We start from the raw sequence: 9,446 nt of genomic DNA on the forward strand, positions 1-9,446 counted from the left end.
AAGAATGAGTTCATAATAATTAAATAAAATCTACCGTCTATCAGCAGTTAAGAGTGGTGCATAAATGGGAGGACTTATGCAGGAGAGACTGTGTGTCAGCCACGTCTACATTATTAAACAAAATTCTGACAGCGGTCAAGGTGTCTCACCAAGTCTGTGTGCATAGGGTGATAGGTTAGAGTGAGTTTCTCAGCTCATGCGATACTTTTACTTCAGGTTGCAAGCACATCTCACGGGGCTATTTCAGCATTGTAGTCTTCGCCACGTATGTCACCACAAAAACGCAAGCAGGTAAGGTTAAGTGAGCAGAAAGGCCAGTACTTCAGGCAACAAAACTTTTGCTTCCAAGTCATACCTATGCAGCAGCAGGCAAGCCCAGAAGCAACCAGTTCACAGATAATGCCCTCACCCTCCTCACGAGCTTAGTCACCATTGAGAAAGTCCCCACGCCTGCAGGTAAAATAGTGAATCCGAATGCTGGTGTCTCCGGTAATGAAAATGTTCCTACTTCAGGCCATTAGTGCGACACAGCATCTCAGCCAACCAGTCACCTTATCTATACGCAAATCCCCCGGCAAGCACTTGCACACTCCTACAAGAAAGTCCCCACGCAAGCGAAAGCTGGTGAGATGCTGTATATAAATACCTGGAACCTCAGGTGAAAACTGTTTTTTTCTTCAGGACGTGTATACACCCAAAACTCCCAGCTCAGTAGCAGCATCACAACGTAAATCTTCACGCAAGTGCTTGCAGGTAACACTTGAAAGGTAGAAGATGCACTGTCTCCTCTGACACATTCTTACTGCCTCAGGAGATGTCTACACCTATTCTTGCAAGTTCAAGAATGCACAGTGAGAACCAAGGTCCAACGAGCCCGGCCAAAACAGCAGTGAACGTGCAACATAAGGTATGCATATGCAGATTGTTTAGAAAGCTTAGTTGCTGATGCAGTATTCTATTCCCCAGAGACAGCACCATCTCTGAGAAGCTCCAGCAAAAAGAAAGGAGTATGCCATGATCACCCGTACATTGCTTCACAATCTCCAAGAACTTGACTGTGGACAATCAAGAAAAAGCTGTCTGTCACGCGAAGAAAACTCTATTCAGCCACACAACAGTTCAAAGAAAAGAAGAATGATTGACCTCAAAAGCCTTCTAAATAAAATGAAAGAAAACCAACCGATTTCTCCGAATGGACAAGAAGCACTGGAGGCATTTGGCTAATTCCCACAAGAGCTTGTAAAAACTTGGCACTCTTAACAGGCCCAAAGCACAATCACAAAGACGATACAGTGAGAAGATGAGGAAGTTCACCACTACTCTGTATTATCAGTCTCCATGGACATATGATTGATATATGTGGCCAGCATTTTCCCAATGCCCAGCTGGCAGACAATTCGCACCTCGCTCAAAGTGATTGACGCATGACCATTGTTTACAAGTGAAGCTTTCAATCATGTTAAAACATCATTTGAAACAAAAAATGACCGAGAGCAGCTTTGTTGACTGATGCTAGATGGAATGAGCAATAGGAAAAGGTGTGAGATGGGCACTAAGACAGGGAAACTAATTGGCTACGTTGACTTGGGGAACAGTCAGAGTCCACTGGACACAGATGACTCATCATTAGCTGGAGATGCACTCGTGCTCATGGCAGTTGGTGGTTGGCGTGCTCATGGCAGTTGGACACAATGTTCACTGAACGTTGTTGCTGTTGTGTGCGATGCGATAGCAGCTAATGTATCATGGGCAAGCAGCTTGGCTGTCGGATTCATGAAGCCACAAGTGAGCAGTTTGTGACGGCTTTTCCACATCTCTGCAACCAATCAAGGACCGTGTCCCTGGTATTCGGAGCGGCCCATGGATTAAAATTACTCAGAAACCTCCTGGGTGATAAGAAAACACTGCACGGCAAAGCATATGGAGTACGGTATACCAAGTCTGATATAGTGTAATTTGCCTCTAATATATTTATTGCCTTTTGCACTCAATTGAATGGGGCTTCATTGAAAAGCTGCAAGACCTGCAAGAAGCCGAAGGTATTCGAGCAGCAAGCTCCGGAGAGCTCATATTCAGTTCTACAGACAAATCTTGAAAGCGCGACTGGCTGCACAAACATTCAGTGCATCAGTTAGCACAAGCCTAAAGTTTGCCCAGGAGCTCGGAATTCAAAACTTGAATGGGTCTGGTGGAACGGCAGAATTTGTTGCTGACGTTGATCGGTAAGTCACCAAGTTCTCGTTTCCATGAATAATTCAATTTTCCTTTAATGTTTCTTTCAGGGCCTTTGATATATTAAATTCGCACAGTCCAACTGCAATGGACTTCAAAGCACCACTGCCAGCAGCAATATTCAATCTTCTAAAGCAGACGATGCTCCAACTATCTACAAAGCTCATGTCTCAGCGTCTTCCATCTCGTGAGCTCGAATGAACCTCGGAGAGTGAATGCCTGTCAGAAGTTTGACATTTTCATTGAAGAGTGTTGCAGAACTTGCCCAGAAGCTCTTCGATTCCACTGTTTGCAGGTAGGACTGCATATTGTGTTGCATATGCTACTAATGCATGTCAGTAAACAAGTGCGCAATCCAAATGAACAAAAAACTTTCATGGCTGAAAAGTTAAACCGAATTAAAGCTGCATATACAGTGCTGCTTTATTAATAAAGAGAGTGCAAGACCACAGGGCATTTCGTATAGTGCTGAACCATGCATATGAAGGCATGTTAACGCAGTTTCAAGGCAATGCATTTTCTCCTAACTATACGGAATATTGAAAGCCACAGCACAAACAGTGAATGCATGACAAGGTGACAGCAGCGGGAAAGTATCTCTAAAACATGTGCTAGAACTAATTTGTAGAAATAATGCTATCTTATTAGACATGCTTATAGCATGCAGTTTCAGTCTATCGCTGAATAATTAAAGCAATAACAGGACATACCTACCAGTCCAAACTAAAGCCCAGTGACATTCCAGTGTAGTGTTGCTCATAACAAATGTAGTCTAAAGTACAGAGCAAGAATAGGACAGCACACCATGCATTGTTACCTACTTGCAAGTCATCTTGCTATAAAACGGCCCGACAATAATGGTTGGTTTGGTTTGGTTTATTGGGGTTTAACGTCCCAAAGCGACTGAGGCTATGAGAGACGCCCTAGTGAAGGGCTCCAGAAATTTCGACCACCTGGGGTTCCTTAACGTGCACTGACACGCACAGTACACGGGCCTCTAGAATTTCGCCTCCATCGAAATTAAGCCGCCGCGGCCGGGATCGAACCCGCGTCTTTCGGGTTAGCAGCCGAGCGCAGTAACCACTGAGCCACCACGGCGCGGCCTGACAATAATGTATGAGGAGTTAGACATAGAATAAACACACTTCACTTCTTGAAAGGAAATGAAGAAAACCATTTTTCATGTAATTGCATTTACAAATGAGGTTAGTGGAGAGATGAAAAACTTAACCAAAAGCAATAAAATGAAAAGCAACCCAATCATTTTACCATTGTGGTGGAAGCATAAGTATTAACTACCACTGTGTCAAGTTATTTTAACGTTCCATGAAAACAGAATTAAAATTGAAACTACATAAAGAGGACAGCAAACAATTGCTGGAAATATTGTTACCAAGATCAGTAATTACAAAAATGAAAGTAGAAGGCTCTCCGTATTACCATGGCTGCAACAGACAAGACGCAAAATAAGTTTTCTCGATAGACTATAAATTCATACTCACTACTTTCCTTCTATGAACAAACCAATTAACCCTCGGCCCTCAGTCCCCAGCGGCTGCGGAACAACTGACCAAGGCGGCGGTCAGATCTGTGACGCAGCGTAGGGTGCTAAGAATCTCTGCCTCCGGACAGGCCGCCATTGGAAACTGAACCTGGCAACGTTTAACGTAAGAACCTTCTCAAGTGAGGGTAGCTTAGCAGTGCTATTGGAGGAATTAGCCGGTATTAAATGGGATGCCATAGTGCTTAGTGAGGTTAGGAGGACAGGTGAGGCGTATACAGTACTAAAGGGTGGGCATGTACTGTGCTATCGTTGATTAGCAGATAGGCAGAACTAGGCGTGGGATTCCTCATAAATCAGGATATAGCTGGCAACATCGAGGAGTTTTACAGTATTAACGAGAAAGTGGCAGCTATCGTAATTAGGCTTAATAAGAGGTACAAGCTGAAAGTGGTACAGGCCTACGCGCCTACATCAAGCCATGATGACCAGATAGTTGAAAGCTTCTATGAGGATGTGGAATTGGCAATGACCAAAGTAAAATCACAGTACACTGTACTGATGCGCGACTTTAATGCAAAGGTAGGTAAAAAGCAGGCTAGAGACAAGGCAGTAGGTGACTATGGCATAGGTTCTAGGAACAGTAGGGGAGAGTTATTAGTAGAGTTCGCAGATAGAAATAATTTACGGATTATGAATACCTTCTTCCGCAAACGAGCAAACAGGAAGTGGACATGGAAGAGCCCCAATGGTGAGACTAAAAATGAAATAGACTTCATACTGTGTGCACACCCTGGCATCGTAGAGGATGTGGAGGTCCTCGTCCTCGGTAAGGTCCGTTGTAGCGACCACAGAATGGTAAGGTCTCGTGTTAGCTTAGATTTGAAAAGGGAACGGAGGAAACTGGTGAAGCGAAAGGCAATTAACGAGTTATCATTAAGAGGAAAGGAAGAGCAATTCAGAATGTCGCTGCAAAACAGATTTTCCGCTTTAACTGAAGAAGACGACCGTAGTGTTGAAACAATGAATGATAATCTTACAGCTATACTTACAGAGTGCGCCGCAGAAGTAGGTGGTAGGATGGTTCGACAGGATACCAGCAACCTATCTCAGGAGGCTAAAGATCTGATTAAGAAACGCCAATGCATGAGGACGTCTAACCCCACAGACAGGATAGAACTAGCAGAGCTATCGAAGTTAATAAATGAGCGCAAGGTAGCCGACATAAGAAAGTTTAACATGGAGAAAATCTAGCATGCTCTAAGGAATGGAGGTAGCCTAAAATCAATGACGAGAAAACTGGGCATAGGTAAAAACCAGATGTATGCGCTAAACGACAAACAGGGCAATGTCATCAGCAATATGGATAAGATAGTTGAATTAGCCGAAGAGTTCTACACAAATCTGTACAGTAGCGAATGTAATCATCAAGTTACTGAGGGAGGCAGTCGAGCACAGCAATGGGACATCCCGCCAGTAACGAAGGAGGAAGTAAAGAAAGCCTTAGGAGCAATGCAAAGAGGGAAAGCAGCTGGTGAGGATCAGGTAACAGCAGATTTGTTGAAGGACGGAGGAGAGACTGTGCTACAAAAACTAGCCACCCTGTATACGCAATGCCTTGTGACCTTGAGAGTACCAGAAGCTTGGAAGAACGCTAACATTATCTTAATTCATAAGAAAGGAGACGTCAAGAACTTGAAGAATTACAGACCAATCAGCTTATTGTCCGTTGCCTACAAGGTATTTACTAAGGTAATCGCTAATAGAGTCAGGACAACCTTGGACGTTAGTGAACCAAATGATCAGGCAGGCTTTCGTAAAGGGTACTCGACAATAGGCCACATTCACACTATCAATCAGGTGATAGAGAAATGCGCAGCCTTCATTGATTACGAGAAAGCATTTGACTCAGTGGAAACCTCAGCGGTCATGCAGGCATTGCGGAATCAGGGTGTAGAAGAGTTTTATGTGAAAATATTGGAAGATATTTTTAACGATTGCACAGCTACTATAGTTCTCCATAAAGTCAGCAATAAAATTCCAATACGGAAAGGTGTCAGGCAGGGAGACACGATCTCGCCAATGCTCTTCACTGCCTGCTTACAGGAGGTATTCCGGGGACTGGAATGGGAACAGTTGGGGATAAGAGTTAATGGAGAATGCCTGAGTAATTTGCGATTCGCTGATGACATTGCCTTGCTAAGCCACTCAGGACAAGAACTGCAAAGCATGATCAATCAGTTAGACAAGCAGAGCAGAACGGTGGGGCTAAGAATTAACATGCAGAAAACCAAAGTAATGTTCAACAGCCTAGCAAGGGAACAGCAGTTCGCAATTGGTAGCGATGTGCTGGAAGTAGTAAGAGAATATGTCTACTTAGGGCAGGTAGTGACCGCAGATCCGGATCATGAGAGGGAAATAACTAGAAGAATAAGAATGGGGTGGAGCGCATATGGGAGGTTCTCTCAGATCATGAATGGTAGCTTACCAATATCCCTGAAGAGAAAAGTATACAACAGCTGTATCCTACCGGTACTCACCTATGGGGCATAAACGTGGAGGCTAACAAAGAGGGTTCAGCTTATGTTAAGAACAACGCAGCGACCTTTGGAAAGAAAAATGATAGGTGTAACGATAAGAGATCAGAAGAGGGCGGAGTGGGAGAGGGAACAAACGGTGGTTAATGACATCTTAGTTGAAATCAAGAGGAAGAAATGGGCTTGGGCAGGGCACGTATTGCGAAGGCAAGATAACCGCTGGTTCTTAAGGGTAACGGAGTGGATTCCGAGAGAAAGCAAACGTAGCAGGGGACGGCAGAAAGTTAGGTGGGCGGATGAGATTAAGAAGTTTGCGGGGATACAGTGGCGGCAATTCACAAAGGAGAGAGAGAGAGAAAGGAATTTTTAATGAGGGAAAGGTGGAGAGGTCGGCCGGTGGTAACATGGCCCTGGCCTGCTAATTGGAGAGACATGGGAGAGGCCTTTGCCCTGCAGTGGGTGTAGTCAGGCTGATGATGATGATGACTTTGCTTCACTTTTTTATACACCTCAACAGTCTTCTTGTGCCTCAGAAGAATGCCGAGGTCTTTACTTGATTGGTTGGGAGCCTCGGGGACCTTTCCTGGCCAAGTTTGGCCCACTGAGCTTACTCGGCCTTCTTTAAAGGTTTTAATACTGCTACTTCTAAAATTTCTTTCCCATTATTGCAGTGTAGTAGCAACTCACTTTTTAGGCCCTTTACACCACCGATCTTTTTCACTTTTTGGTGACATTCTGCACAAAACAACCTTCTTACACCTTGAAATTGGGGCATCATAGCCTTGGATGCTTATGCGCCCCTAAACCCAACACAACACACATGATGCAAATAAGCATGGCTGACTAAAAGTAGAATTTTATTGGCTATAAAACAAACAAGCTAAGCAACTATGCCACTGCAAGCACTACTAGAAACTGCACTCACTGGATAAGCTATCATGGTTATTTCACTTTATTGCATTAACAAGGAACTAGGAATGGAGACATATTTTCCCCATTCTGTTTGCCAAGCCAGGAAAGCAATTGAAAAATATCATGGTGTTTTCACTTTCATAACAGCTACATTTGTCCATACTGGATCAGCCAAGACCACCTTGAAATGTTCTTTAGCTGCATCCGCCAGGGAGGGCGATGGAAGAGTAACCCCTCGGCTGTGCAGTTTCGGTACGCATACAGAAGCCTGCTCGTGCATGCAGATGTGCGGCTTGTGACAACCGGCATTGTTCCCCCAGATTTTGAGGGAATTGCAACAGTGGCCCAAAAGCTTGCGCACAAAAGCAACGACGATGAAGCTGATGAGACGCCTGACATTTACATTGCTACTGCCATAACTGATCATGAATACAGTTGCTTTGGCTACGGAGTCACTAATTTTAGCACTGAGGTTGTCACTTTCATAGGTGGTTTTATTGTGAGGGTTGTGTCAAAAAGCATAAACTGCAATTCGTGCTTAGAGATGCTTGTACAGGACGACATCGCAAGTGTCCTCATTTTAATTGGAAATAATGGAGGTCTAATAATGCCTTCAGAGCTAGTCATTCACACCCTGTGCACTGCGGCGCCCATTTTTCGCTGCAGTAACGAGCAAGGGCACAAAAATGTTGACCGCTTGGTCATACAGTCCATCCAACAGTTCTGCCAACGACATGAAAAAAGCTTGCAGGGAATAGAGCATTACAAAGAAAACCCAGCACATGTAATTGGAGTGATCAAATTTGTTTTAAAGAATTACGTGACGACTGAGAGAGGAGACTAAAAGGATAACAGAGAAGGCAAGAGGTGCTTATGTCAGAGCACTGCTTACAAAGCAAATCTTGTTTCAGCACCAATAACAACCATTTCCAATTGCACTTGTCAGCTTAACGACATGTGCATGAAGGAACCCAAACAATCAGTGCATATGTCATAACAAGCCCCTGGATTATCTCCCTTTGTCTTCTCGGCAACTTAATGACAATTATTTATTGCCAAGCAAGGAATGAAGAAAAAGAATAAAATACTAATAATAAAATTTTAAAAGCCAAAGTCACACTTGGATTATGAATCATGCTTCAGAAGAGGGTTTTTACTAATTTTGATTTCCGTGGTTCTAATACATGCCACAAATTTATAAAATACACAGCCCCAGTTGTTTCAACTAGCCGTACCATATATTCTCTCAAATACTCCTGCATTACACCATCAAAAGTTCGCAATCAACAACTGTTGATATGTGGCAGTAGTGGGGTAGCTTCACCAGTGCATTTGTAGGAATGAACCTGACCAATGTGCGTGCTTATAAAGTATTATCCCAGTGTTAAATTAAATCCTGTGTTTTTTTACATGGAAAATATCTCGTGTTGTGTCTTATGTCAGATAAATGATAATAATATGCAAAATGCAAGACAAATATGTCTGTTGACTGTAGTAGAGGAAATACGTATTTTTCTTGCAGTTTCTTAAAGCATACCTCATATGTGTAACGCAAAAACTCTGCACCAGTACAATATTCAGAGCAAAAAATGGTTTGGTTTATGGGGTTTAACATCCCAAAGCGACTCACGCTATGAGAGACGCTGTAGTGAAGGGCTCTGAAAATTTCGACCACCTGGGGTTCTTTAATGTGCACTGACATCGCACAGCACACAGGCCTCTAGCATTTCATCTCCATCGAAATTCGACCACCGCGGCCAGGATTGAACTCGTGTCTTTCGGGTCAGCAGCCGAGCATCTAACCACAGAGCCCCCGTGGCGGCCTCAGTGCACAAAAATGTTTCCGAAGCTAAGGTCACTGAAGTTTTCAGCAAGTACTGAGTTGTTTATTAGTGTTAAAGCAATCTAAATGCAAAGCATTTGGCACATTTCAGCTTTTACACAGAAACTCATGTGTTTTTCTGACTGTTTGATTTTTTGCAGTGTTTAATGTCCCACAGTGGGACAGGCTACGAGGGACGCTGTTTCTGGAGGTATCTGCACCAAATGCACAGTTGGGCTATAGATAACAGCTGTGATGAAGAGTGACATGGAATATCTATTCCTACATTCTTCATGCGAAAGCATTGTATTAAGATATACTACGTTCAACTCGCTTTTTTTCCAAGTACCAACAATACTGCATCAAGGCAGCCCTGCTAGGTGTTGAACAATTAACAGCACAGTTCTTGGTACTGTTCCTATTTTTTTTCATGTGCATTTTG

General features: G+C 43.5%; 2 pseudogenes; both read left to right on the forward strand.

Annotated features, from left to right (window-relative positions):
- Window positions 1–357: 357 nt before the first annotated feature.
- On the forward strand, window positions 358–946 carry LOC149359548 (uncharacterized; annotated as a pseudogene).
- A 1,373-nt stretch (window positions 947–2,319) lies between these two features.
- LOC149359549 (uncharacterized) lies at window positions 2,320–8,102 on the forward strand (annotated as a pseudogene).
- Window positions 8,103–9,446: the final 1,344 nt, after the last annotated feature.

This window comes from Amblyomma mixtum, chromosome 2, assembly GCF_055824585.1.
Source record: "Amblyomma mixtum isolate Tamu chromosome 2, ASM5582458v1, whole genome shotgun sequence".
NCBI classification, from domain to species: Eukaryota; Metazoa; Arthropoda; class Arachnida; order Ixodida; family Ixodidae; genus Amblyomma; species Amblyomma mixtum.